This window comes from Schistocerca cancellata, unplaced genomic scaffold (assembly GCF_023864275.1).
Source record: "Schistocerca cancellata isolate TAMUIC-IGC-003103 unplaced genomic scaffold, iqSchCanc2.1 HiC_scaffold_415, whole genome shotgun sequence".
Lineage (NCBI taxonomy): Eukaryota > Metazoa > Arthropoda > Insecta > Orthoptera > Acrididae > Schistocerca > Schistocerca cancellata.
This window is the reverse complement of record NW_026046432.1, coordinates 1-24032: the sequence shown is the minus strand read 5'-3', so window position 1 is coordinate 24032 and position 24032 is coordinate 1. Positions and strand designations below refer to the sequence as shown.

The 24032-nt window shown below is 50.6% G+C and overlaps 50 non-coding genes across 50 annotated transcripts; all 50 read right to left on the bottom strand.

Annotated features, from left to right (window-relative positions):
* Positions 1-137: 137 nt before the first annotated feature.
* Positions 138-220, bottom strand: Trnas-cga (transfer RNA serine (anticodon CGA)). Its single transcript has one exon. It is a non-coding gene; the product is annotated as a tRNA-Ser (tRNA).
* A 137-nt stretch (positions 221-357) lies between these two features.
* Trnak-uuu (transfer RNA lysine (anticodon UUU)) lies at positions 358-429 on the bottom strand. Its single transcript has one exon. It is a non-coding gene; the product is annotated as a tRNA-Lys (tRNA).
* A 355-nt stretch (positions 430-784) lies between these two features.
* Trnas-aga (transfer RNA serine (anticodon AGA)) lies at positions 785-867 on the bottom strand. The gene has a single exon. It is a non-coding gene; the product is annotated as a tRNA-Ser (tRNA).
* A 744-nt stretch (positions 868-1611) lies between these two features.
* Positions 1612-1693, bottom strand: Trnas-cga (transfer RNA serine (anticodon CGA)). Its single transcript has one exon. It is a non-coding gene; the product is annotated as a tRNA-Ser (tRNA).
* Positions 1694-1831: 138 nt separating this feature from the next.
* Positions 1832-1904, bottom strand: Trnak-uuu (transfer RNA lysine (anticodon UUU)). The gene has a single exon. It is a non-coding gene; the product is annotated as a tRNA-Lys (tRNA).
* Positions 1905-2258: 354 nt separating this feature from the next.
* Positions 2259-2340, bottom strand: Trnas-aga (transfer RNA serine (anticodon AGA)). The gene has a single exon. It is a non-coding gene; the product is annotated as a tRNA-Ser (tRNA).
* Positions 2341-3085: 745 nt separating this feature from the next.
* Positions 3086-3167, bottom strand: Trnas-cga (transfer RNA serine (anticodon CGA)). The gene has a single exon. It is a non-coding gene; the product is annotated as a tRNA-Ser (tRNA).
* Positions 3168-3305: 138 nt separating this feature from the next.
* Trnak-uuu (transfer RNA lysine (anticodon UUU)) lies at positions 3306-3378 on the bottom strand. The gene has a single exon. It is a non-coding gene; the product is annotated as a tRNA-Lys (tRNA).
* Positions 3379-3732: 354 nt separating this feature from the next.
* On the bottom strand, positions 3733-3814 carry Trnas-aga (transfer RNA serine (anticodon AGA)). The gene has a single exon. It is a non-coding gene; the product is annotated as a tRNA-Ser (tRNA).
* A 745-nt stretch (positions 3815-4559) lies between these two features.
* Trnas-cga (transfer RNA serine (anticodon CGA)) lies at positions 4560-4641 on the bottom strand. Its single transcript has one exon. It is a non-coding gene; the product is annotated as a tRNA-Ser (tRNA).
* A 138-nt stretch (positions 4642-4779) lies between these two features.
* Positions 4780-4852, bottom strand: Trnak-uuu (transfer RNA lysine (anticodon UUU)). The gene has a single exon. It is a non-coding gene; the product is annotated as a tRNA-Lys (tRNA).
* A 354-nt stretch (positions 4853-5206) lies between these two features.
* Positions 5207-5288, bottom strand: Trnas-aga (transfer RNA serine (anticodon AGA)). Its single transcript has one exon. It is a non-coding gene; the product is annotated as a tRNA-Ser (tRNA).
* Positions 5289-6033: 745 nt separating this feature from the next.
* Positions 6034-6115, bottom strand: Trnas-cga (transfer RNA serine (anticodon CGA)). Its single transcript has one exon. It is a non-coding gene; the product is annotated as a tRNA-Ser (tRNA).
* Positions 6116-6253: 138 nt separating this feature from the next.
* Trnak-uuu (transfer RNA lysine (anticodon UUU)) lies at positions 6254-6326 on the bottom strand. Its single transcript has one exon. It is a non-coding gene; the product is annotated as a tRNA-Lys (tRNA).
* A 354-nt stretch (positions 6327-6680) lies between these two features.
* On the bottom strand, positions 6681-6762 carry Trnas-aga (transfer RNA serine (anticodon AGA)). The gene has a single exon. It is a non-coding gene; the product is annotated as a tRNA-Ser (tRNA).
* Positions 6763-7507: 745 nt separating this feature from the next.
* Positions 7508-7589, bottom strand: Trnas-cga (transfer RNA serine (anticodon CGA)). The gene has a single exon. It is a non-coding gene; the product is annotated as a tRNA-Ser (tRNA).
* A 138-nt stretch (positions 7590-7727) lies between these two features.
* Positions 7728-7800, bottom strand: Trnak-uuu (transfer RNA lysine (anticodon UUU)). Its single transcript has one exon. It is a non-coding gene; the product is annotated as a tRNA-Lys (tRNA).
* Positions 7801-8154: 354 nt separating this feature from the next.
* Positions 8155-8236, bottom strand: Trnas-aga (transfer RNA serine (anticodon AGA)). The gene has a single exon. It is a non-coding gene; the product is annotated as a tRNA-Ser (tRNA).
* Positions 8237-8981: 745 nt separating this feature from the next.
* Positions 8982-9063, bottom strand: Trnas-cga (transfer RNA serine (anticodon CGA)). The gene has a single exon. It is a non-coding gene; the product is annotated as a tRNA-Ser (tRNA).
* A 138-nt stretch (positions 9064-9201) lies between these two features.
* Trnak-uuu (transfer RNA lysine (anticodon UUU)) lies at positions 9202-9274 on the bottom strand. Its single transcript has one exon. It is a non-coding gene; the product is annotated as a tRNA-Lys (tRNA).
* Positions 9275-9628: 354 nt separating this feature from the next.
* Positions 9629-9710, bottom strand: Trnas-aga (transfer RNA serine (anticodon AGA)). Its single transcript has one exon. It is a non-coding gene; the product is annotated as a tRNA-Ser (tRNA).
* Positions 9711-10455: 745 nt separating this feature from the next.
* Positions 10456-10537, bottom strand: Trnas-cga (transfer RNA serine (anticodon CGA)). Its single transcript has one exon. It is a non-coding gene; the product is annotated as a tRNA-Ser (tRNA).
* A 138-nt stretch (positions 10538-10675) lies between these two features.
* Positions 10676-10748, bottom strand: Trnak-uuu (transfer RNA lysine (anticodon UUU)). Its single transcript has one exon. It is a non-coding gene; the product is annotated as a tRNA-Lys (tRNA).
* A 354-nt stretch (positions 10749-11102) lies between these two features.
* Positions 11103-11184, bottom strand: Trnas-aga (transfer RNA serine (anticodon AGA)). The gene has a single exon. It is a non-coding gene; the product is annotated as a tRNA-Ser (tRNA).
* A 745-nt stretch (positions 11185-11929) lies between these two features.
* On the bottom strand, positions 11930-12011 carry Trnas-cga (transfer RNA serine (anticodon CGA)). The gene has a single exon. It is a non-coding gene; the product is annotated as a tRNA-Ser (tRNA).
* Positions 12012-12149: 138 nt separating this feature from the next.
* Positions 12150-12222, bottom strand: Trnak-uuu (transfer RNA lysine (anticodon UUU)). The gene has a single exon. It is a non-coding gene; the product is annotated as a tRNA-Lys (tRNA).
* A 354-nt stretch (positions 12223-12576) lies between these two features.
* Trnas-aga (transfer RNA serine (anticodon AGA)) lies at positions 12577-12658 on the bottom strand. Its single transcript has one exon. It is a non-coding gene; the product is annotated as a tRNA-Ser (tRNA).
* A 745-nt stretch (positions 12659-13403) lies between these two features.
* Trnas-cga (transfer RNA serine (anticodon CGA)) lies at positions 13404-13485 on the bottom strand. The gene has a single exon. It is a non-coding gene; the product is annotated as a tRNA-Ser (tRNA).
* Positions 13486-13623: 138 nt separating this feature from the next.
* Positions 13624-13696, bottom strand: Trnak-uuu (transfer RNA lysine (anticodon UUU)). The gene has a single exon. It is a non-coding gene; the product is annotated as a tRNA-Lys (tRNA).
* A 354-nt stretch (positions 13697-14050) lies between these two features.
* Positions 14051-14132, bottom strand: Trnas-aga (transfer RNA serine (anticodon AGA)). Its single transcript has one exon. It is a non-coding gene; the product is annotated as a tRNA-Ser (tRNA).
* Positions 14133-14877: 745 nt separating this feature from the next.
* On the bottom strand, positions 14878-14959 carry Trnas-cga (transfer RNA serine (anticodon CGA)). The gene has a single exon. It is a non-coding gene; the product is annotated as a tRNA-Ser (tRNA).
* A 138-nt stretch (positions 14960-15097) lies between these two features.
* Positions 15098-15170, bottom strand: Trnak-uuu (transfer RNA lysine (anticodon UUU)). The gene has a single exon. It is a non-coding gene; the product is annotated as a tRNA-Lys (tRNA).
* A 354-nt stretch (positions 15171-15524) lies between these two features.
* Positions 15525-15606, bottom strand: Trnas-aga (transfer RNA serine (anticodon AGA)). The gene has a single exon. It is a non-coding gene; the product is annotated as a tRNA-Ser (tRNA).
* A 750-nt stretch (positions 15607-16356) lies between these two features.
* Trnas-cga (transfer RNA serine (anticodon CGA)) lies at positions 16357-16438 on the bottom strand. Its single transcript has one exon. It is a non-coding gene; the product is annotated as a tRNA-Ser (tRNA).
* A 138-nt stretch (positions 16439-16576) lies between these two features.
* Trnak-uuu (transfer RNA lysine (anticodon UUU)) lies at positions 16577-16649 on the bottom strand. The gene has a single exon. It is a non-coding gene; the product is annotated as a tRNA-Lys (tRNA).
* Positions 16650-17003: 354 nt separating this feature from the next.
* On the bottom strand, positions 17004-17085 carry Trnas-aga (transfer RNA serine (anticodon AGA)). Its single transcript has one exon. It is a non-coding gene; the product is annotated as a tRNA-Ser (tRNA).
* A 744-nt stretch (positions 17086-17829) lies between these two features.
* Trnas-cga (transfer RNA serine (anticodon CGA)) lies at positions 17830-17911 on the bottom strand. Its single transcript has one exon. It is a non-coding gene; the product is annotated as a tRNA-Ser (tRNA).
* A 138-nt stretch (positions 17912-18049) lies between these two features.
* Trnak-uuu (transfer RNA lysine (anticodon UUU)) lies at positions 18050-18122 on the bottom strand. Its single transcript has one exon. It is a non-coding gene; the product is annotated as a tRNA-Lys (tRNA).
* A 354-nt stretch (positions 18123-18476) lies between these two features.
* Trnas-aga (transfer RNA serine (anticodon AGA)) lies at positions 18477-18558 on the bottom strand. Its single transcript has one exon. It is a non-coding gene; the product is annotated as a tRNA-Ser (tRNA).
* Positions 18559-19302: 744 nt separating this feature from the next.
* Positions 19303-19384, bottom strand: Trnas-cga (transfer RNA serine (anticodon CGA)). The gene has a single exon. It is a non-coding gene; the product is annotated as a tRNA-Ser (tRNA).
* Positions 19385-19522: 138 nt separating this feature from the next.
* Trnak-uuu (transfer RNA lysine (anticodon UUU)) lies at positions 19523-19595 on the bottom strand. Its single transcript has one exon. It is a non-coding gene; the product is annotated as a tRNA-Lys (tRNA).
* A 354-nt stretch (positions 19596-19949) lies between these two features.
* On the bottom strand, positions 19950-20031 carry Trnas-aga (transfer RNA serine (anticodon AGA)). The gene has a single exon. It is a non-coding gene; the product is annotated as a tRNA-Ser (tRNA).
* Positions 20032-20777: 746 nt separating this feature from the next.
* Trnas-cga (transfer RNA serine (anticodon CGA)) lies at positions 20778-20859 on the bottom strand. Its single transcript has one exon. It is a non-coding gene; the product is annotated as a tRNA-Ser (tRNA).
* Positions 20860-20997: 138 nt separating this feature from the next.
* Trnak-uuu (transfer RNA lysine (anticodon UUU)) lies at positions 20998-21070 on the bottom strand. The gene has a single exon. It is a non-coding gene; the product is annotated as a tRNA-Lys (tRNA).
* A 353-nt stretch (positions 21071-21423) lies between these two features.
* Trnas-aga (transfer RNA serine (anticodon AGA)) lies at positions 21424-21505 on the bottom strand. Its single transcript has one exon. It is a non-coding gene; the product is annotated as a tRNA-Ser (tRNA).
* Positions 21506-22250: 745 nt separating this feature from the next.
* Trnas-cga (transfer RNA serine (anticodon CGA)) lies at positions 22251-22332 on the bottom strand. Its single transcript has one exon. It is a non-coding gene; the product is annotated as a tRNA-Ser (tRNA).
* A 138-nt stretch (positions 22333-22470) lies between these two features.
* Positions 22471-22543, bottom strand: Trnak-uuu (transfer RNA lysine (anticodon UUU)). The gene has a single exon. It is a non-coding gene; the product is annotated as a tRNA-Lys (tRNA).
* A 354-nt stretch (positions 22544-22897) lies between these two features.
* Positions 22898-22979, bottom strand: Trnas-aga (transfer RNA serine (anticodon AGA)). The gene has a single exon. It is a non-coding gene; the product is annotated as a tRNA-Ser (tRNA).
* A 743-nt stretch (positions 22980-23722) lies between these two features.
* On the bottom strand, positions 23723-23804 carry Trnas-cga (transfer RNA serine (anticodon CGA)). Its single transcript has one exon. It is a non-coding gene; the product is annotated as a tRNA-Ser (tRNA).
* A 138-nt stretch (positions 23805-23942) lies between these two features.
* On the bottom strand, positions 23943-24015 carry Trnak-uuu (transfer RNA lysine (anticodon UUU)). Its single transcript has one exon. It is a non-coding gene; the product is annotated as a tRNA-Lys (tRNA).
* Between the last annotated feature and the right edge of the window lie 17 nt (positions 24016-24032).

Below are 24032 nucleotides of genomic sequence, written 5' to 3'. Positions count from 1 at the left end.
ACTGCGGCCGTCGCGAAACAGTATTCTTAAACATAAATTTCCGTCTTGTTGAGAATGGTGTCACTGGTTTGGATCCGCATTCACCACGCATGTCACATGTGTGCGAAAATTTCTGCTCGTTTTTATGCAAAATCGCACGCAGCCGGTAGGATTCGAACCTTACGCTCCCAGAGGGAACGGGATTTCGAGTCAGACGCCTTAACCACTCGGCCACGACTGCCAGTATCGCAAGACCCTACCGATACATGCAACTGCTACCGTTTAAAGCACTGCAGTGCCAGGAAACGGCGTAGCTGCATTCTTTCCGTAGTGCTTACACCGCTACTAGACGTGCGGCTACCAAAGTATTAAAATTTCCGCCCGAACAGGGACTTGAACCCTGGACCCTTAGGTTAAAAGCCTAATGCCTACCGACTGAGCTATCCGGGCTCACATTACATGAGCACCCCTCCCACTACGCATACTCACACATTGCCTCATGTCCTTTACTGTTGGGTAATCGTTGTGTGGAGCTGTTACTATTTAAAACGTCGTCTGACTGCTGTCTATAAACTCATTACGCTACGCTCGTAACAGACTATCGATGAAAGCTGACACACGATGTGAAGTCAAATTGCAGCAGTTTGTACGTCTCATATGTTACAGCAGAGGAGCTACGTGTTTTGTCGACACTCACTGGACAATTGTAAAATTCACAAGCTTCTCGAATGCAGTGTTTCCCACGTATTCGCTCATTTCACGGTTCCGTTGGAGATGTTCTTCACCTCTTGACACAAAAAAGAAACGCAGTCGGTAGGGACTCGAACCTACGCTCCCTGAGGGAATCTGATTTCTAGTCAGACGCCTTAACCACTCGGCCACGACTGCCGCTGCAGATGCGTGACTCTACAAGTGCAACTGCTTCGTTTCCAAGCAATCTGATGGCAGAGCGCGACATGGCCTCCCTCACTCGTTTCTGTAGTGCTTTCGTTGCCAGCACGTTAGCTGTTTAGACAGTGTATAGTTTTCGCCTGGACGGGGGCTTGAACCGGGGACCCTTTGGTTGAAGGTCTAGCGCTCTACCGACTGAGCTGTCCGGTCCCCTCGGCCGAGCGTTGTAGTACATGCTGCATGGTGTGCCAGTGATTCGCGTGTCGTAATTGCTGGCTTATGGCTCCAATGGCGACTTCACCGACTTCCCACTGACGCACGCTGACGCTAGTTTTCTGTCGTCTTAAACGATGGACACACTTGCAAGCAGCTGCGAGATCTTAAGAAAAGAAACGCTGCACCACTGCTTTTGCCGCACTCGAATGAATGGAACTGCGATTCTTAAAAAGAAATGAATGCTCGCTCTGTCCAACACTTTCAAGCACATCTGCGTACTCACGAACACGGCGACGGCGCGACAAAAGGACGGGGGCGCGTTCGTGGGCCTGCGACTGATTTCTGCAGTACTAGCGTCCGTGCGAGGTGAACCGATAGCCACAACAGACTGCGGCCGTCGCGAAACAGTATTCTTAAACATAAATTTCCGTCTTGTTGAGAATGGTGTCACTGGTTTGGATCCGCATTCACCCACGCATGTCACATGTGTGCGAAAATTTCTGCTCGTTTTTATGCAAAATCGCACGCAGCCGGTAGGATTCGAACCTACGCTCCCAGAGGGAACGGGATTTCGAGTCAGACGCCTTAACCACTCGGCCACGACTGCCAGTATCGCAAGACCCTACCGATACATGCAACTGCTACCGTTTAAAGCACTGCAGTGCCAGGAAACGGCGTAGCTGCATTCTTTTCCGTAGTGCTTACACCGCTACTAGACGTGCGGCTACCAAAGTATTAAAATTTCCGCCCGAACAGGGACTTGAACCCTGGACCCTTAGGTTAAAAGCCTAATGCTCTACCGACTGAGCTATCCGGGCTCACATTACATGAGCACCCCTCCCACTACGCATACTCACACATTGCCTCATGTCCTTTACTGTTGGGTAATCGTTGTGTGGAGCTGTTACTATTTAAACGTCGTCTGACTGCTGTCTATAAACTCATTACGCTACGCTCGTAACAGACTATCGATGAAAGCTGACACACGATGTGAAGTCAAATTGCAGCAGTTTGTACGTCTCATATGTTACAGCAGAGGAGCTACGTGTTTTGTCGACACTCACTGGACAATTGTAAAATTCACAAGCTTCTCGAATGCAGTGTTTCCCACGTATTCGCTCATTTCACGGTTCCGTTGGAGATGTTCTTCACCTCTTGACACAAAAAAGAAACGCAGTCGGTAGGACTCGAACCTACGCTCCCAGAGGGAATCTGATTTCTAGTCAGACGCCTTAACCACTCGGCCACGACTGCCGGCTGCAGATGCGTGACTCTACAAGTGCAACTGCTCGTTTACAAGCAATCTGATGGCAGAGCGCGACATGGCCTCCCTCACTCGTTTCTGTAGTGCTTTCGTTGCCAGCACGTTAGCTGTTTAGACAGTGTATTAGTTTTCGCCTGGACGGGGGCTTGAACCGGGGACCCTTTGGTTGAAGGTCTAGCGCTCTACCGACTGAGCTGTCCGGTCCCTCGGCCGAGCGTTGTAGTACATGCTGCATGGTGTGCCAGTGATTCGCGTGTCGTAATTGCTGGCTTATGGCTCCAATGGCGACTTCACCGACTTCCCACTGACGCACCGCTGACGCTAGTTTTCTGTCGTCTTAAACGATGGACACACTTGCAAGCAGCTGCGAGATCTTAAGAAAAGAAACGCTGCACCACTGCTTTTGCCGCACTCGAATGAATGGAACTGCGATTCTTAAAAAGAAATGAATGCTCGCTCTGTCCAACACTTTCAAGCACATCTGCGTACTCACGAACACGGCGACGGCGCGACAAAAGGACGGGGGCGCGTTCGTGGGCCTGCGACTGATTTCTGCAGTACTAGCGTCCGTGCGAGGTGAACCGATAGCCACAACAGACTGCGGCCGTCGCGAAACAGTATTCTTAAACATAAATTTCCGTCTTGTTGAGAATGGTGTCACTGGTTTGGATCCGCATTCACCCACGCATGTCACATGTGTGCGAAAATTTCTGCTCGTTTTTATGCAAAATCGCACGCAGCCGGTAGGATTCGAACCTACGCTCCCAGAGGGAACGGGATTTCGAGTCAGACGCCTTAACCACTCGGCCACGACTGCCAGTATCGCAAGACCCTACCGATACATGCAACTGCTACCGTTTAAAGCACTGCAGTGCCAGGAAACGGCGTAGCTGCATTCTTTTCCGTAGTGCTTACACCGCTACTAGACGTGCGGCTACCAAAGTATTAAAATTTCCGCCCGAACAGGGACTTGAACCCTGGACCCTTAGGTTAAAAGCCTAATGCTCTACCGACTGAGCTATCCGGGCTCACATTACATGAGCACCCCTCCCACTACGCATACTCACACATTGCCTCATGTCCTTTACTGTTGGGTAATCGTTGTGTGGAGCTGTTACTATTTAAACGTCGTCTGACTGCTGTCTATAAACTCATTACGCTACGCTCGTAACAGACTATCGATGAAAGCTGACACACGATGTGAAGTCAAATTGCAGCAGTTTGTACGTCTCATATGTTACAGCAGAGGAGCTACGTGTTTTGTCGACACTCACTGGACAATTGTAAAATTCACAAGCTTCTCGAATGCAGTGTTTCCCACGTATTCGCTCATTTCACGGTTCCGTTGGAGATGTTCTTCACCTCTTGACACAAAAAAGAAACGCAGTCGGTAGGACTCGAACCTACGCTCCCAGAGGGAATCTGATTTCTAGTCAGACGCCTTAACCACTCGGCCACGACTGCCGGCTGCAGATGCGTGACTCTACAAGTGCAACTGCTCGTTTACAAGCAATCTGATGGCAGAGCGCGACATGGCCTCCCTCACTCGTTTCTGTAGTGCTTTCGTTGCCAGCACGTTAGCTGTTTAGACAGTGTATTAGTTTTCGCCTGGACGGGGGCTTGAACCGGGGACCCTTTGGTTGAAGGTCTAGCGCTCTACCGACTGAGCTGTCCGGTCCCTCGGCCGAGCGTTGTAGTACATGCTGCATGGTGTGCCAGTGATTCGCGTGTCGTAATTGCTGGCTTATGGCTCCAATGGCGACTTCACCGACTTCCCACTGACGCACCGCTGACGCTAGTTTTCTGTCGTCTTAAACGATGGACACACTTGCAAGCAGCTGCGAGATCTTAAGAAAAGAAACGCTGCACCACTGCTTTTGCCGCACTCGAATGAATGGAACTGCGATTCTTAAAAAGAAATGAATGCTCGCTCTGTCCAACACTTTCAAGCACATCTGCGTACTCACGAACACGGCGACGGCGCGACAAAAGGACGGGGGCGCGTTCGTGGGCCTGCGACTGATTTCTGCAGTACTAGCGTCCGTGCGAGGTGAACCGATAGCCACAACAGACTGCGGCCGTCGCGAAACAGTATTCTTAAACATAAATTTCCGTCTTGTTGAGAATGGTGTCACTGGTTTGGATCCGCATTCACCCACGCATGTCACATGTGTGCGAAAATTTCTGCTCGTTTTTATGCAAAATCGCACGCAGCCGGTAGGATTCGAACCTACGCTCCCAGAGGGAACGGGATTTCGAGTCAGACGCCTTAACCACTCGGCCACGACTGCCAGTATCGCAAGACCCTACCGATACATGCAACTGCTACCGTTTAAAGCACTGCAGTGCCAGGAAACGGCGTAGCTGCATTCTTTTCCGTAGTGCTTACACCGCTACTAGACGTGCGGCTACCAAAGTATTAAAATTTCCGCCCGAACAGGGACTTGAACCCTGGACCCTTAGGTTAAAAGCCTAATGCTCTACCGACTGAGCTATCCGGGCTCACATTACATGAGCACCCCTCCCACTACGCATACTCACACATTGCCTCATGTCCTTTACTGTTGGGTAATCGTTGTGTGGAGCTGTTACTATTTAAACGTCGTCTGACTGCTGTCTATAAACTCATTACGCTACGCTCGTAACAGACTATCGATGAAAGCTGACACACGATGTGAAGTCAAATTGCAGCAGTTTGTACGTCTCATATGTTACAGCAGAGGAGCTACGTGTTTTGTCGACACTCACTGGACAATTGTAAAATTCACAAGCTTCTCGAATGCAGTGTTTCCCACGTATTCGCTCATTTCACGGTTCCGTTGGAGATGTTCTTCACCTCTTGACACAAAAAAGAAACGCAGTCGGTAGGACTCGAACCTACGCTCCCAGAGGGAATCTGATTTCTAGTCAGACGCCTTAACCACTCGGCCACGACTGCCGGCTGCAGATGCGTGACTCTACAAGTGCAACTGCTCGTTTACAAGCAATCTGATGGCAGAGCGCGACATGGCCTCCCTCACTCGTTTCTGTAGTGCTTTCGTTGCCAGCACGTTAGCTGTTTAGACAGTGTATTAGTTTTCGCCTGGACGGGGGCTTGAACCGGGGACCCTTTGGTTGAAGGTCTAGCGCTCTACCGACTGAGCTGTCCGGTCCCTCGGCCGAGCGTTGTAGTACATGCTGCATGGTGTGCCAGTGATTCGCGTGTCGTAATTGCTGGCTTATGGCTCCAATGGCGACTTCACCGACTTCCCACTGACGCACCGCTGACGCTAGTTTTCTGTCGTCTTAAACGATGGACACACTTGCAAGCAGCTGCGAGATCTTAAGAAAAGAAACGCTGCACCACTGCTTTTGCCGCACTCGAATGAATGGAACTGCGATTCTTAAAAAGAAATGAATGCTCGCTCTGTCCAACACTTTCAAGCACATCTGCGTACTCACGAACACGGCGACGGCGCGACAAAAGGACGGGGGCGCGTTCGTGGGCCTGCGACTGATTTCTGCAGTACTAGCGTCCGTGCGAGGTGAACCGATAGCCACAATAGACTGCGGCCGTCGCGAAACAGTATTCTTAAACATAAATTTCCGTCTTGTTGAGAATGGTGTCACTGGTTTGGATCCGCATTCACCCACGCATGTCACATGTGTGCGAAAATTTCTGCTCGTTTTTATGCAAAATCGCACGCAGCCGGTAGGATTCGAACCTACGCTCCCAGAGGGAACGGGATTTCGAGTCAGACGCCTTAACCACTCGGCCACGACTGCCAGTATCGCAAGACCCTACCGATACATGCAACTGCTACCGTTTAAAGCACTGCAGTGCCAGGAAACGGCGTAGCTGCATTCTTTTCCGTAGTGCTTACACCGCTACTAGACGTGCGGCTACCAAAGTATTAAAATTTCCGCCCGAACAGGGACTTGAACCCTGGACCCTTAGGTTAAAAGCCTAATGCTCTACCGACTGAGCTATCCGGGCTCACATTACATGAGCACCCCTCCCACTACGCATACTCACACATTGCCTCATGTCCTTTACTGTTGGGTAATCGTTGTGTGGAGCTGTTACTATTTAAACGTCGTCTGACTGCTGTCTATAAACTCATTACGCTACGCTCGTAACAGACTATCGATGAAAGCTGACACACGATGTGAAGTCAAATTGCAGCAGTTTGTACGTCTCATATGTTACAGCAGAGGAGCTACGTGTTTTGTCGACACTCACTGGACAATTGTAAAATTCACAAGCTTCTCGAATGCAGTGTTTCCCACGTATTCGCTCATTTCACGGTTCCGTTGGAGATGTTCTTCACCTCTTGACACAAAAAAGAAACGCAGTCGGTAGGACTCGAACCTACGCTCCCAGAGGGAATCTGATTTCTAGTCAGACGCCTTAACCACTCGGCCACGACTGCCGGCTGCAGATGCGTGACTCTACAAGTGCAACTGCTCGTTTACAAGCAATCTGATGGCAGAGCGCGACATGGCCTCCCTCACTCGTTTCTGTAGTGCTTTCGCTGCCAGCACGTTAGCTGTTTAGACAGTGTATTAGTTTTCGCCTGGACGGGGGCTTGAACCGGGGACCCTTTGGTTGAAGGTCTAGCGCTCTACCGACTGAGCTGTCCGGTCCCTCGGCCGAGCGTTGTAGTACATGCTGCATGGTGTGCCAGTGATTCGCGTGTCGTAATTGCTGGCTTATGGCTCCAATGGCGACTTCACCGACTTCCCACTGACGCACCGCTGACGCTAGTTTTCTGTCGTCTTAAACGATGGACACACTTGCAAGCAGCTGCGAGATCTTAAGAAAAGAAACGCTGCACCACTGCTTTTGCCGCACTCGAATGAATGGAACTGCGATTCTTAAAAAGAAATGAATGCTCGCTCTGTCCAACACTTTCAAGCACATCTGCGTACTCACGAACACGGCGACGGCGCGACAAAAGGACGGGGGCGCGTTCGTGGGCCTGCGACTGATTTCTGCAGTACTAGCGTCCGTGCGAGGTGAACCGATAGCCACAACAGACTGCGGCCGTCGCGAAACAGTATTCTTAAACATAAATTTCCGTCTTGTTGAGAATGGTGTCACTGGTTTGGATCCGCATTCACCCACGCATGTCACATGTGTGCGAAAATTTCTGCTCGTTTTTATGCAAAATCGCACGCAGCCGGTAGGATTCGAACCTACGCTCCCAGAGGGAACGGGATTTCGAGTCAGACGCCTTAACCACTCGGCCACGACTGCCAGTATCGCAAGACCCTACCGATACATGCAACTGCTACCGTTTAAAGCACTGCAGTGCCAGGAAACGGCGTAGCTGCATTCTTTTCCGTAGTGCTTACACCGCTACTAGACGTGCGGCTACCAAAGTATTAAAATTTCCGCCCGAACAGGGACTTGAACCCTGGACCCTTAGGTTAAAAGCCTAATGCTCTACCGACTGAGCTATCCGGGCTCACATTACATGAGCACCCCTCCCACTACGCATACTCACACATTGCCTCATGTCCTTTACTGTTGGGTAATCGTTGTGTGGAGCTGTTACTATTTAAACGTCGTCTGACTGCTGTCTATAAACTCATTACGCTACGCTCGTAACAGACTATCGATGAAAGCTGACACACGATGTGAAGTCAAATTGCAGCAGTTTGTACGTCTCATATGTTACAGCAGAGGAGCTACGTGTTTTGTCGACACTCACTGGACAATTGTAAAATTCACAAGCTTCTCGAATGCAGTGTTTCCCACGTATTCGCTCATTTCACGGTTCCGTTGGAGATGTTCTTCACCTCTTGACACAAAAAAGAAACGCAGTCGGTAGGACTCGAACCTACGCTCCCAGAGGGAATCTGATTTCTAGTCAGACGCCTTAACCACTCGGCCACGACTGCCGGCTGCAGATGCGTGACTCTACAAGTGCAACTGCTCGTTTACAAGCAATCTGATGGCAGAGCGCGACATGGCCTCCCTCACTCGTTTCTGTAGTGCTTTCGTTGCCAGCACGTTAGCTGTTTAGACAGTGTATTAGTTTTCGCCTGGACGGGGGCTTGAACCGGGGACCCTTTGGTTGAAGGTCTAGCGCTCTACCGACTGAGCTGTCCGGTCCCTCGGCCGAGCGTTGTAGTACATGCTGCATGGTGTGCCAGTGATTCGCGTGTCGTAATTGCTGGCTTATGGCTCCAATGGCGACTTCACCGACTTCCCACTGACGCACCGCTGACGCTAGTTTTCTGTCGTCTTAAACGATGGACACACTTGCAAGCAGCTGCGAGATCTTAAGAAAAGAAACGCTGCACCACTGCTTTTGCCGCACTCGAATGAATGGAACTGCGATTCTTAAAAAGAAATGAATGCTCGCTCTGTCCAACACTTTCAAGCACATCTGCGTACTCACGAACACGGCGACGGCGCGACAAAAGGACGGGGGCGCGTTCGTGGGCCTGCGACTGATTTCTGCAGTACTAGCGTCCGTGCGAGGTGAACCGATAGCCACAATAGACTGCGGCCGTCGCGAAACAGTATTCTTAAACATAAATTTCCGTCTTGTTGAGAATGGTGTCACTGGTTTGGATCCGCATTCACCCACGCATGTCACATGTGTGCGAAAATTTCTGCTCGTTTTTATGCAAAATCGCACGCAGCCGGTAGGATTCGAACCTACGCTCCCAGAGGGAACGGGATTTCGAGTCAGACGCCTTAACCACTCGGCCACGACTGCCAGTATCGCAAGACCCTACCGATACATGCAACTGCTACCGTTTAAAGCACTGCAGTGCCAGGAAACGGCGTAGCTGCATTCTTTTCCGTAGTGCTTACACCGCTACTAGACGTGCGGCTACCAAAGTATTAAAATTTCCGCCCGAACAGGGACTTGAACCCTGGACCCTTAGGTTAAAAGCCTAATGCTCTACCGACTGAGCTATCCGGGCTCACATTACATGAGCACCCCTCCCACTACGCATACTCACACATTGCCTCATGTCCTTTACTGTTGGGTAATCGTTGTGTGGAGCTGTTACTATTTAAACGTCGTCTGACTGCTGTCTATAAACTCATTACGCTACGCTCGTAACAGACTATCGATGAAAGCTGACACACGATGTGAAGTCAAATTGCAGCAGTTTGTACGTCTCATATGTTACAGCAGAGGAGCTACGTGTTTTGTCGACACTCACTGGACAATTGTAAAATTCACAAGCTTCTCGAATGCAGTGTTTCCCACGTATTCGCTCATTTCACGGTTCCGTTGGAGATGTTCTTCACCTCTTGACACAAAAAAGAAACGCAGTCGGTAGGACTCGAACCTACGCTCCCAGAGGGAATCTGATTTCTAGTCAGACGCCTTAACCACTCGGCCACGACTGCCGGCTGCAGATGCGTGACTCTACAAGTGCAACTGCTCGTTTACAAGCAATCTGATGGCAGAGCGCGACATGGCCTCCCTCACTCGTTTCTGTAGTGCTTTCGTTGCCAGCACGTTAGCTGTTTAGACAGTGTATTAGTTTTCGCCTGGACGGGGGCTTGAACCGGGGACCCTTTGGTTGAAGGTCTAGCGCTCTACCGACTGAGCTGTCCGGTCCCTCGGCCGAGCGTTGTAGTACATGCTGCATGGTGTGCCAGTGATTCGCGTGTCGTAATTGCTGGCTTATGGCTCCAATGGCGACTTCACCGACTTCCCACTGACGCACCGCTGACGCTAGTTTTCTGTCGTCTTAAACGATGGACACACTTGCAAGCAGCTGCGAGATCTTAAGAAAAGAAACGCTGCACCACTGCTTTTGCCGCACTCGAATGAATGGAACTGCGATTCTTATAAAGAAATGAATGCTCGCTCTGTCCAACACTTTCAAGCACATCTGCGTACTCACGAACACGGCGACGGCGCGACAAAAGGACGGGGGCGCGTTCGTGGGCCTGCGACTGATTTCTGCAGTACTAGCGTCCGTGCGAGGTGAACCGATAGCCACAACAGACTGCGGCCGTCGCGAAACAGTATTCTTAAACATAAATTTCCGTCTTGTTGAGAATGGTGTCACTGGTTTGGATCCGCATTCACCCACGCATGTCACATGTGTGCGAAAATTTCTGCTCGTTTTTATGCAAAATCGCACGCAGCCGGTAGGATTCGAACCTACGCTCCCAGAGGGAACGGGATTTCGAGTCAGACGCCTTAACCACTCGGCCACGACTGCCAGTATCGCAAGACCCTACCGATACATGCAACTGCTACCGTTTAAAGCACTGCAGTGCCAGGAAACGGCGTAGCTGCATTCTTTTCCGTAGTGCTTACACCGCTACTAGACGTGCGGCTACCAAAGTATTAAAATTTCCGCCCGAACAGGGACTTGAACCCTGGACCCTTAGGTTAAAAGCCTAATGCTCTACCGACTGAGCTATCCGGGCTCACATTACATGAGCACCCCTCCCACTACGCATACTCACACATTGCCTCATGTCCTTTACTGTTGGGTAATCGTTGTGTGGAGCTGTTACTATTTAAACGTCGTCTGACTGCTGTCTATAAACTCATTACGCTACGCTCGTAACAGACTATCGATGAAAGCTGACACACGATGTGAAGTCAAATTGCAGCAGTTTGTACGTCTCATATGTTACAGCAGAGGAGCTACGTGTTTTGTCGACACTCACTGGACAATTGTAAAATTCACAAGCTTCTCGAATGCAGTGTTTCCCACGTATTCGCTCATTTCACGGTTCCGTTGGAGATGTTCTTCACCTCTTGACACAAAAAAGAAACGCAGTCGGTAGGACTCGAACCTACGCTCCCAGAGGGAATCTGATTTCTAGTCAGACGCCTTAACCACTCGGCCACGACTGCCGGCTGCAGATGCGTGACTCTACAAGTGCAACTGCTCGTTTACAAGCAATCTGATGGCAGAGCGCGACATGGCCTCCCTCACTCGTTTCTGTAGTGCTTTCGTTGCCAGCACGTTAGCTGTTTAGACAGTGTATTAGTTTTCGCCTGGACGGGGGCTTGAACCGGGGACCCTTTGGTTGAAGGTCTAGCGCTCTACCGACTGAGCTGTCCGGTCCCTCGGCCGAGCGTTGTAGTACATGCTGCATGGTGTGCCAGTGATTCGCGTGTCGTAATTGCTGGCTTATGGCTCCAATGGCGACTTCACCGACTTCCCACTGACGCACCGCTGACGCTAGTTTTCTGTCGTCTTAAACGATGGACACACTTGCAAGCAGCTGCGAGATCTTAAGAAAAGAAACGCTGCACCACTGCTTTTGCCGCACTCGAATGAATGGAACTGCGATTCTTAAAAAGAAATGAATGCTCGCTCTGTCCAACACTTTCAAGCACATCTGCGTACTCACGAACACGGCGACGGCGCGACAAAAGGACGGGGGCGCGTTCGTGGGCCTGCGACTGATTTCTGCAGTACTAGCGTCCGTGCGAGGTGAACCGATAGCCACAACAGACTGCGGCCGTCGCGAAACAGTATTCTTAAACATAAATTTCCGTCTTGTTGAGAATGGTGTCACTGGTTTGGATCCGCATTCACCCACGCATGTCACATGTGTGCGAAAATTTCTGCTCGTTTTTATGCAAAATCGCACGCAGCCGGTAGGATTCGAACCTACGCTCCCAGAGGGAACGGGATTTCGAGTCAGACGCCTTAACCACTCGGCCACGACTGCCAGTATCGCAAGACCCTACCGATACATGCAACTGCTACCGTTTAAAGCACTGCAGTGCCAGGAAACGGCGTAGCTGCATTCTTTTCCGTAGTGCTTACACCGCTACTAGACGTGCGGCTACCAAAGTATTAAAATTTCCGCCCGAACAGGGACTTGAACCCTGGACCCTTAGGTTAAAAGCCTAATGCTCTACCGACTGAGCTATCCGGGCTCACATTACATGAGCACCCCTCCCACTACGCATACTCACACATTGCCTCATGTCCTTTACTGTTGGGTAATCGTTGTGTGGAGCTGTTACTATTTAAACGTCGTCTGACTGCTGTCTATAAACTCATTACGCTACGCTCGTAACAGACTATCGATGAAAGCTGACACACGATGTGAAGTCAAATTGCAGCAGTTTGTACGTCTCATATGTTACAGCAGAGGAGCTACGTGTTTTGTCGACACTCACTGGACAATTGTAAAATTCACAAGCTTCTCGAATGCAGTGTTTCCCACGTATTCGCTCATTTCACGGTTCCGTTGGAGATGTTCTTCACCTCTTGACACAAAAAAGAAACGCAGTCGGTAGGACTCGAACCTACGCTCCCAGAGGGAATCTGATTTCTAGTCAGACGCCTTAACCACTCGGCCACGACTGCCGGCTGCAGATGCGTGACTCTACAAGTGCAACTGCTCGTTTACAAGCAATCTGATGGCAGAGCGCGACATGGCCTCCCTCACTCGTTTCTGTAGTGCTTTCGTTGCCAGCACGTTAGCTGTTTAGACAGTGTATTAGTTTTCGCCTGGACGGGGGCTTGAACCGGGGACCCTTTGGTTGAAGGTCTAGCGCTCTACCGACTGAGCTGTCCGGTCCCTCGGCCGAGCGTTGTAGTACATGCTGCATGGTGTGCCAGTGATTCGCGTGTCGTAATTGCTGGCTTATGGCTCCAATGGCGACTTCACCGACTTCCCACTGACGCACCGCTGACGCTAGTTTTCTGTCGTCTTAAACGATGGACACACTTGCAAGCAGCTGCGAGATCTTAAGAAAAGAAACGCTGCACCACTGCTTTTGCCGCACTCGAATGAATGGAACTGCGATTCTTAAAAAGAAATGAATGCTCGCTCTGTCCAACACTTTCAAGCACATCTGCGTACTCACGAACACGGCGACGGCGCGACAAAAGGACGGGGGCGCGTTCGTGGGCCTGCGACTGATTTCTGCAGTACTAGCGTCCGTGCGAGGTGAACCGATAGCCACAACAGACTGCGGCCGTCGCGAAACAGTATTCTTAAACATAAATTTCCGTCTTGTTGAGAATGGTGTCACTGGTTTGGATCCGCATTCACCCACGCATGTCACATGTGTGCGAAAATTTCTGCTCGTTTTTATGCAAAATCGCACGCAGCCGGTAGGATTCGAACCTACGCTCCCAGAGGGAACGGGATTTCGAGTCAGACGCCTTAACCACTCGGCCACGACTGCCAGTATCGCAAGACCCTACCGATACATGCAACTGCTACCGTTTAAAGCACTGCAGTGCCAGGAAACGGCGTAGCTGCATTCTTTTCCGTAGTGCTTACACCGCTACTAGACGTGCGGCTACCAAAGTATTAAAATTTCCGCCCGAACAGGGACTTGAACCCTGGACCCTTAGGTTAAAAGCCTAATGCTCTACCGACTGAGCTATCCGGGCTCACATTACATGAGCACCCCTCCCACTACGCATACTCACACATTGCCTCATGTCCTTTACTGTTGGGTAATCGTTGTGTGGAGCTGTTACTATTTAAACGTCGTCTGACTGCTGTCTATAAACTCATTACGCTACGCTCGTAACAGACTATCGATGAAAGCTGACACACGATGTGAAGTCAAATTGCAGCAGTTTGTACGTCTCATATGTTACAGCAGAGGAGCTACGTGTTTTGTCGACACTCACTGGACAATTGTAAAATTCACAAGCTTCTCGAATGCAGTGTTTCCCACGTATTCGCTCATTTCACGGTTCCGTTGGAGATGTTCTTCACCTCTTGACACAAAAAAGAAACGCAGTCGGTAGGACTCGAACCTACGCTCCCAGAGGGAATCTGATTTCTAGTCAGACGCCTTAACCACTCGGCCACGACTGCCGGCTGCAGATGCGTGACTCTACAAGTGCAACTGCTCGTTTACAAGCAATCTGATGGCAGAGCGCGACATGGCCTCCCTCACTCGTTTCTGTAGTGCTTTCGTTGCCAGCACGTTAGCTGTTTAGACAGTGTATTAGTTTTCGCCTGGACGGGGGCTTGAACCGGGGACCCTTTGGTTGAAGGTCTAGCGCTCTACCGACTGAGCTGTCCGGTCCCTCGGCCGAGCGTTGTAGTACATGCTGCATGGTGTGCCAGTGATTCGCGTGTCGTAATTGCTGGCTTATGGCTCCAATGGCGACTTCACCGACTTCCCACTGACGCACCGCTGACGCTAGTTTTCTGTCGTCTTAAACGATGGACACACTTGCAAGCAGCTGCGAGATCTTAAGAAAAGAAACGCTGCACCACTGCTTTTGCCGCACTCGAATGAATGGAACTGCGATTCTTAAAAAGAAATGAATGCTCGCTCTGTCCAACACTTTCAAGCACATCTGCGTACTCACGAACACGGCGACGGCGCGACAAAAGGACGGGGGCGCGTTCGTGGGCCTGCGACTGATTTCTGCAGTACTAGCGTCCGTGCGAGGTGAACCGATAGCCACAACAGACTGCGGCCGTCGCGAAACAGTATTCTTAAACATAAATTTCCGTCTTGTTGAGAATGGTGTCACTGGTTTGGATCCGCATTCACCCACGCATGTCACATGTGTGCGAAAATTTCTGCTCGTTTTTATGCAAAATCGCACGCAGCCGGTAGGATTCGAACCTACGCTCCCAGAGGGAACGGGATTTCGAGTCAGACGCCTTAACCACTCGGCCACGACTGCCAGTATCGCAAGACCCTACCGATACATGCAACTGCTACCGTTTAAAGCACTGCAGTGCCAGGAAACGGCGTAGCTGCATTCTTTTCCGTAGTGCTTACACCGCTACTAGACGTGCGGCTACCAAAGTATTAAAATTTCCGCCCGAACAGGGACTTGAACCCTGGACCCTTAGGTTAAAAGCCTAATGCTCTACCGACTGAGCTATCCGGGCTCACATTACATGAGCACCCCTCCCACTACGCATACTCACACATTGCCTCATGTCCTTTACTGTTGGGTAATCGTTGTGTGGAGCTGTTACTATTTAAACGTCGTCTGACTGCTGTCTATAAACTCATTACGCTACGCTCGTAACAGACTATCGATGAAAGCTGACACACGATGTGAAGTCAAATTGCAGCAGTTTGTACGTCTCATATGTTACAGCAGAGGAGCTACGTGTTTTGTCGACACTCACTGGACAATTGTAAAATTCACAAGCTTCTCGAATGCAGTGTTTCCCACGTATTCGCTCATTTCACGGTTCCGTTGGAGATGTTCTTCACCTCTTGACACAAAAAAGAAACGCAGTCGGTAGGACTCGAACCTACGCTCCCAGAGGGAATCTGATTTCTAGTCAGACGCCTTAACCACTCGGCCACGACTGCCGGCTGCAGATGCGTGACTCTACAAGTGCAACTGCTCGTTTACAAGCAATCTGATGGCAGAGCGCGACATGGCCTCCCTCACTCGTTTCTGTAGTGCTTTCGTTGCCAGCACGTTAGCTGTTTAGACAGTGTATTAGTTTTCGCCTGGACGGGGGCTTGAACCGGGGACCCTTTGGTTGAAGGTCTAGCGCTCTACCGACTGAGCTGTCCGGTCCCTCGGCCGAGCCGAGCGTTGTAGTACATGCTGCATGGTGTGCCAGTGATTCGCGTGTCGTAATTGCTGGCTTATGGCTCCAATGGCGACTTCACCGACTTCCCACTGACGCACCGCTGACGCTAGTTTTCTGTCGTCTTAAACGATGGACACACTTGCAAGCAGCTGCGAGATCTTAAGAAAAGAAACGCTGCACCACTGCTTTTGCCGCACTCGAATGAATGGAACTGCGATTCTTAAAAAGAAATGAATGCTCGCTCTGTCCAACACTTTCAAGCACATCTGCGTACTCACGAACACGGCGACGGCGCGACAAAAGGACGGGGGCGCGTTCGTGGGCCTGCGACTGATTTCTGCAGTACTAGCGTCCGTGCGAGGTGAACCGATAGCCACAACAGACTGCGGCCGTCGCGAAACAGTATTCTTAAACATAAATTTCCGTCTTGTTGAGAATGGTGTCACTGGTTTGGATCCGCATTCACCCACGCATGTCACATGTGTGCGAAAATTTCTGCTCGTTTTTATGCAAAATCGCACGCAGCCGGTAGGATTCGAACCTACGCTCCCAGAGGGAACGGGATTTCGAGTCAGACGCCTTAACCACTCGGCCACGACTGCCAGTATCGCAAGACCCTACCGATACATGCAACTGCTACCGTTTAAAGCACTGCAGTGCCAGGAAACGGCGTAGCTGCATTCTTTTCCGTAGTGCTTACACCGCTACTAGACGTGCGGCTACCAAAGTATTAAAATTTCCGCCCGAACAGGGACTTGAACCCTGGACCCTTAGGTTAAAAGCCTAATGCTCTACCGACTGAGCTATCCGGGCTCACATTACATGAGCACCCCTCCCACTACGCATACTCACACATTGCCTCATGTCCTTTACTGTTGGGTAATCGTTGTGTGGAGCTGTTACTATTTAAACGTCGTCTGACTGCTGTCTATAAACTCATTACGCTACGCTCGTAACAGACTATCGATGAAAGCTGACACACGATGTGAAGTCAAATTGCAGCAGTTTGTACGTCTCATATGTTACAGCAGAGGAGCTACGTGTTTTGTCGACACTCACTGGACAATTGTAAAATTCACAAGCTTCTCGAATGCAGTGTTTCCCACGTATTCGCTCATTTCACGGTTCCGTTGGAGATGTTCTTCACCTCTTGACACAAAAAAGAAACGCAGTCGGTAGGACTCGAACCTACGCTCCCAGAGGGAATCTGATTTCTAGTCAGACGCCTTAACCACTCGGCCACGACTGCCGGCTGCAGATGCGTGACTCTACAAGTGCAACTGCTCGTTTACAAGCAATCTGATGGCAGAGCGCGACATGGCCTCCCTCACTCGTTTCTGTAGTGCTTTCGTTGCCAGCACGTTAGCTGTTTAGACAGTGTATTAGTTTTCGCCTGGACGGGGGCTTGAACCGGGGACCCTTTGGTTGAAGGTCTAGCGCTCTACCGACTGAGCTGTCCGGTCCCTCGGCCGAGCGTTGTAGTACATGCTGCATGGTGTGCCAGTGATTCGCGTGTCGTAATTGCTGGCTTATGGCTCCAATGGCGACTTCACCGACTTCCCACTGACGCACCGCTGACGCTAGTTTTCTGTCGTCTTAAACGATGGACACACTTGCAAGCAGCTGCGAGATCTTAAGAAAAGAAACGCTGCACCACTGCTTTTGCCGCACTCGAATGAATGGAACTGCGATTCTTAAAAGAAATGAATGCTCGCTCTGTCCAACACTTTCAAGCACATCTGCGTACTCACGAACACGGCGACGGCGCGACAAAAGGACGGGGGCGCGTTCGTGGGCCTGCGACTGATTTCTGCAGTACTAGCGTCCGTGCGAGGTGAACCGATAGCCACAACAGACTGCGGCCGTCGCGAAACAGTATTCTTAAACATAAATTTCCGTCTTGTTGAGAATGGTGTCACTGGTTTGGATCCGCATTCACCCACGCATGTCACATGTGTGCGAAAATTTCTGCTCGTTTTTATGCAAAATCGCACGCAGCCGGTAGGATTCGAACCTACGCTCCCAGAGGGAACGGGATTTCGAGTCAGACGCCTTAACCACTCGGCCACGACTGCCAGTATCGCAAGACCCTACCGATACATGCAACTGCTACCGTTTAAAGCACTGCAGTGCCAGGAAACGGCGTAGCTGCATTCTTTTCCGTAGTGCTTACACCGCTACTAGACGTGCGGCTACCAAAGTATTAAAATTTCCGCCCGAACAGGGACTTGAACCCTGGACCCTTAGGTTAAAAGCCTAATGCTCTACCGACTGAGCTATCCGGGCTCACATTACATGAGCACCCCTCCCACTACGCATACTCACACATTGCCTCATGTCCTTTACTGTTGGGTAATCGTTGTGTGGAGCTGTTACTATTTAAACGTCGTCTGACTGCTGTCTATAAACTCATTACGCTACGCTCGTAACAGACTATCGATGAAAGCTGACACACGATGTGAAGTCAAATTGCAGCAGTTTGTACGTCTCATATGTTACAGCAGAGGAGCTACGTGTTTTGTCGACACTCACTGGACAATTGTAAAATTCACAAGCTTCTCGAATGCAGTGTTTCCCACGTATTCGCTCATTTCACGGTTCCGTTGGAGATGTTCTTCACCTCTTGACACAAAAAAGAAACGCAGTCGGTAGGACTCGAACCTACGCTCCCAGAGGGAATCTGATTTCTAGTCAGACGCCTTAACCACTCGGCCACGACTGCGGCTGCAGATGCGTGACTCTACAAGTGCAACTGCTCGTTTACAAGCAATCTGATGGCAGAGCGCGACATGGCCTCCCTCACTCGTTTCTGTAGTGCTTTCGTTGCCAGCACGTTAGCTGTTTAGACAGTGTATTAGTTTTCGCCTGGACGGGGGCTTGAACCGGGGACCCTTTGGTTGAAGGTCTAGCGCTCTACCGACTGAGCTGTCCGGTCCCTCGGCCGAGCGTTGTAGTACATGCTGCATGGTGTGCCAGTGATTCGCGTGTCGTAATTGCTGGCTTATGGCTCCAATGGCGACTTCACCGACTTCCCACTGACGCACCGCTGACGCTAGTTTTCTGTCGTCTTAAACGATGGACACACTTGCAAGCAGCTGCGAGATCTTAAGAAAAGAAACGCTGCACCACTGCTTTTGCCGCACTCGAATGAATGGAACTGCGATTCTTAAAAAGAAATGAATGCTCGCTCTGTCCAACACTTTCAAGCACATCTGCGTACTCACGAACACGGCGACGGCGCGACAAAAGGACGGGGGCGCGTTCGTGGGCCTGCGACTGATTTCTGCAGTACTAGCGTCCGTGCGAGGTGAACCGATAGCCACAACAGACTGCGGCCGTCGCGAAACAGTATTCTTAAACATAAATTTCCGTCTTGTTGAGAATGGTGTCACTGGTTTGGATCCGCATTCACCCACGCATGTCACATGTGTGCGAAAATTTCTGCTCGTTTTTATGCAAAATCGCACGCAGCCGGTAGGATTCGAACCTACGCTCCCAGAGGGAACGGGATTTCGAGTCAGACGCCTTAACCACTCGGCCACGACTGCCAGTATCGCAAGACCCTACCGATACATGCAACTGCTACCGTTTAAAGCACTGCAGTGCCAGGAAACGGCGTAGCTGCATTCTTTTCCGTAGTGCTTACACCGCTACTAGACGTGCGGCTACCAAAGTATTAAAATTTCCGCCCGAACAGGGACTTGAACCCTGGACCCTTAGGTTAAAAGCCTAATGCTCTACCGACTGAGCTATCCGGGCTCACATTACATGAGCACCCCTCCCACTACGCATACTCACACATTGCCTCATGTCCTTTACTGTTGGGTAATCGTTGTGTGGAGCTGTTACTATTTAAACGTCGTCTGACTGCTGTCTATAAACTCATTACGCTACGCTCGTAACAGACTATCGATGAAAGCTGACACACGATGTGAAGTCAAATTGCAGCAGTTTGTACGTCTCATATGTTACAGCAGAGGAGCTACGTGTTTTGTCGACACTCACTGGACAATTGTAAAATTCACAAGCTTCTCGAATGCAGTGTTTCCCACGTATTCGCTCATTTCACGGTTCCGTTGGAGATGTTCTTCACCTCTTGACACAAAAAAGAAACGCAGTCGGTAGGACTCGAACCTACGCTCCCAGAGGGAATCTGATTTCTAGTCAGACGCCTTAACCACTCGGCCACGACTGCCGGCTGCAGATGCGTGACTCTACAAGTGCAACTGCTCGTTTACAAGCAATCTGATGGCAGAGCGCGACATGGCCTCCCTCACTCGTTTCTGTAGTGCTTTCGTTGCCAGCACGTTAGCTGTTTAGACAGTGTATTAGTTTTCGCCTGGACGGGGGCTTGAACCGGGGACCCTTTGGTTGAAGGTCTAGCGCTCTACCGACTGAGCTGTCCGGTCCCTCGGCCGAGCGTTGTAGTACATGCTGCATGGTGTGCCAGTGATTCGCGTGTCGTAATTGCTGGCTTATGGCTCCAATGGCGACTTCACCGACTTCCCACTGACGCACCGCTGACGCTAGTTTTCTGTCGTCTTAAACGATGGACACACTTGCAAGCAGCTGCGAGATCTTAAGAAAAGAAACGCTGCACCACTGCTTTTGCCGCACTCGAATGAATGGAACTGCGATTCTTAAAAAGAAATGAATGCTCGCTCTGTCCAACACTTTCAAGCACATCTGCGTACTCACGAACACGGCGACGGCGCGACAAAAGGACGGGGGCGCGTTCGTGGGCCTGCGACTGATTTCTGCAGTACTAGCGTCCGTGCGAGGTGAACCGATAGCCACAACAGACTGCGGCCGTCGCGAAACAGTATTCTTAAACATAAATTTCCGTCTTGTTGAGAATGGTGTCACTGGTTTGGATCCGCATTCACCCACGCATGTCACATTGTGTGCGAAAATTTCTGCTCGTTTTTATGCAAAATCGCACGCAGCCGGTAGGATTCGAACCTACGCTCCCAGAGGGAACGGGATTTCGAGTCAGACGCCTTAACCACTCGGCCACGACTGCCAGTATCGCAAGACCCTACCGATACATGCAACTGCTACCGTTTAAAGCACTGCAGTGCCAGGAAACGGCGTAGCTGCATTCTTTTCCGTAGTGCTTACACCGCTACTAGACGTGCGGCTACCAAAGTATTAAAATTTCCGCCCGAACAGGGACTTGAACCCTGGACCCTTAGGTTAAAAGCCTAATGCTCTACCGACTGAGCTATCCGGGCTCACATTACATGAGCACCCCTCCCACTACGCATACTCACACATTGCCTCATGTCCTTTACTGTTGGGTAATCGTTGTGTGGAGCTGTTACTATTTAAACGTCGTCTGACTGCTGTCTATAAACTCATTACGCTACGCTCGTAACAGACTATCGATGAAAGCTGACACACGATGTGAAGTCAAATTGCAGCAGTTTGTACGTCTCATATGTTACAGCAGAGGAGCTACGTGTTTTGTCGACACTCACTGGACAATTGTAAAATTCACAAGCTTCTCGAATGCAGTGTTTCCACGTATTCGCTCATTTCACGGTTCCGTTGGAGATGTTCTTCACCTCTTGACACAAAAAAGAAACGCAGTCGGTAGGACTCGAACCTACGCTCCCAGAGGGAATCTGATTTCTAGTCAGACGCCTTAACTACTCGGCCACGACTGCCGGCTGCAGATGCGTGACTCTACAAGTGCAACTGCTCGTTTACAAGCAATCTGATGGCAGAGCGCGACATGGCCTCCCTCACTCGTTTCTGTAGTGCTTTCGTTGCCAGCACGTTAGCTGTTTAGACAGTGTATTAGTTTTCGCCTGGACGGGGGCTTGAACCGGGGACCCTTTGGTTGAAGGTCTAGCGCTCTACCGACTGAGCTGTCCGGTCCCTCGGCCGAGCGTTGTAGTACATGCTGCATGGTGTGCCAGTGATTCGCGTGTCGTAATTGCTGGCTTATGGCTCCAATGGCGACTTCACCGACTTCCCACTGACGCACCGCTGACGCTAGTTTTCTGTCGTCTTAAACGATGGACACACTTGCAAGCAGCTGCGAGATCTTAAGAAAAGAAAACGCTGCACCACTGCTTTTGCCGCACTCGAATGAATGGAACTGCGATTCTTAAAAAGAAATGAATGCTCGCTCTGTCCAACACTTTCAAGCACATCTGCGTACTCACGAACACGGCGACGGCGCGACAAAAGGACGGGGGCGCGTTCGTGGCCTGCGACTGATTTCTGCAGTACTAGCGTCCGTGCGAGGTGAACCGATAGCCACAACAGACTGCGGCCGTCGCGAAACAGTATTCTTAAACATAAATTTCCGTCTTGTTGAGAATGGTGTCACTGGTTTGGATCCGCATTCACCCACGCATGTCACATGTGTGCGAAAATTTCTGCTCGTTTTTATGCAAAATCGCACGCAGCCGGTAGGATTCGAACCTACGCTCCCAGAGGGAACGGGATTTCGAGTCAGACGCCTTAACCACTCGGCCACGACTGCCAGTATCGCAAGACCCTACCGATACATGCAACTGCTACCGTTTAAAGCACTGCAGTGCCAGGAAACGGCGTAGCTGCATTCTTTTCCGTAGTGCTTACACCGCTACTAGACGTGCGGCTACCAAAGTATTAAAATTTCCGCCCGAACAGGGACTTGAACCCTGGACCCTTAGGTTAAAAGCCTAATGCTCTACCGACTGAGCTATCCGGGCTCACATTACATGAGCACCCCTCCCACTACGCATACTCACACATTGCCTCATGTCCTTTACTGTTGGGTAATCGTTGTGTGGAGCTGTTACTATTTAAACGTCGTCTGACTGCTGTCTATAAACTCATTACGCTACGCTCGTAACAGACTATCGATGAAAGCTGACACACGATGTGAAGTCAAATTGCAGCAGTTTGTACGTCTCATATGTTACAGCAGAGGAGCTACGTGTTTTGTCGACACTCACTGGACAATTGTAAAATTCACAAGCTTCTCGAATGCAGTGTTTCCCACGTATTCGCTCATTTCACGGTTCCGTTGGAGATGTTCTTCACCTCTTGACACAAAAAAGAAACGCAGTCGGTAGGACTCGAACCTACGCTCCCAGAGGGAATCTGATTTCTAGTCAGACGCCTTAACCACTCGGCCACGACTGCCGGCTGCAGATGCGTGACTCTACAAGTGCAACTGCTCGTTTACAAGCAATCTGATGGCAGAGCGCGACATGGCCTCCCTCACTCGTTTCTGTAGTGCTTTCGTTGCCAGCACGTTAGCTGTTTAGACAGTGTATTAGTTTTCGCCTGGACGGGGCTTGAACCGGGGACCCTTTGGTTGAAGGTCTAGCGCTCTACCGACTGAGCTGTCCGGTCCCTCGGCCGAGCGTTGTAGTACATGCTGCATGGTGTGCCAGTGATTCGCGTGTCGTAATTGCTGGGCTTATGGCTCCAATGGCGACTTCACCGACTTCCACTGACGCACCGCTGACGCTAGTTTTCTGTCGTCTTAAACGATGGACACACTTGCAAGCAGCTGCGAGATCTTAAGAAAAGAAACGCTGCACCACTGCTTTTGCCGCACTCGAATGAATGGAACTGCGATTCTTAAAAAGAAATGAATGCTCGCTCTGTCCAACACTTTCAAGCACATCTGCGTACTCACGAACACGGCGACGGCGCGACAAAAGGACGGGGGCGCGTTCGTGGGCCTGCGACTGATTTCTGCAGTACTAGCGTCCGTGCGAGGTGAACCGATAGCCACAACAGACTGCGGCCGTCGCGAAACAGTATTCTTAAACATAAATTTCCGTCTTGTTGAGATGGTGTCACTGGTTTGGATCCGCATTCACCCACGCATGTCACATGTGTGCGAAAATTTCTGCTCGTTTTTATGCAAAATCGCACGCAGCCGGTAGGATTCGAACCTACGCTCCCAGAGGGAACGGGATTTCGAGTCAGACGCCTTAACCACTCGGCCACGACTGCCAGTATCGCAAGACCCTACCGATACATGCAACTGCTACCGTTTAAAGCACTGCAGTGCCAGGAAACGGCGTAGCTGCATTCTTTTCCGTAGTGCTTACACCGCTACTAGACGTGCGGCTACCAAAGTATTAAAATTTCCGCCCGAACAGGGACTTGAACCCTGGACCCTTAGGTTAAAAGCCTAATGCTCTACCGACTGAGCTATCCGGGCTCACATTACATGAGCAC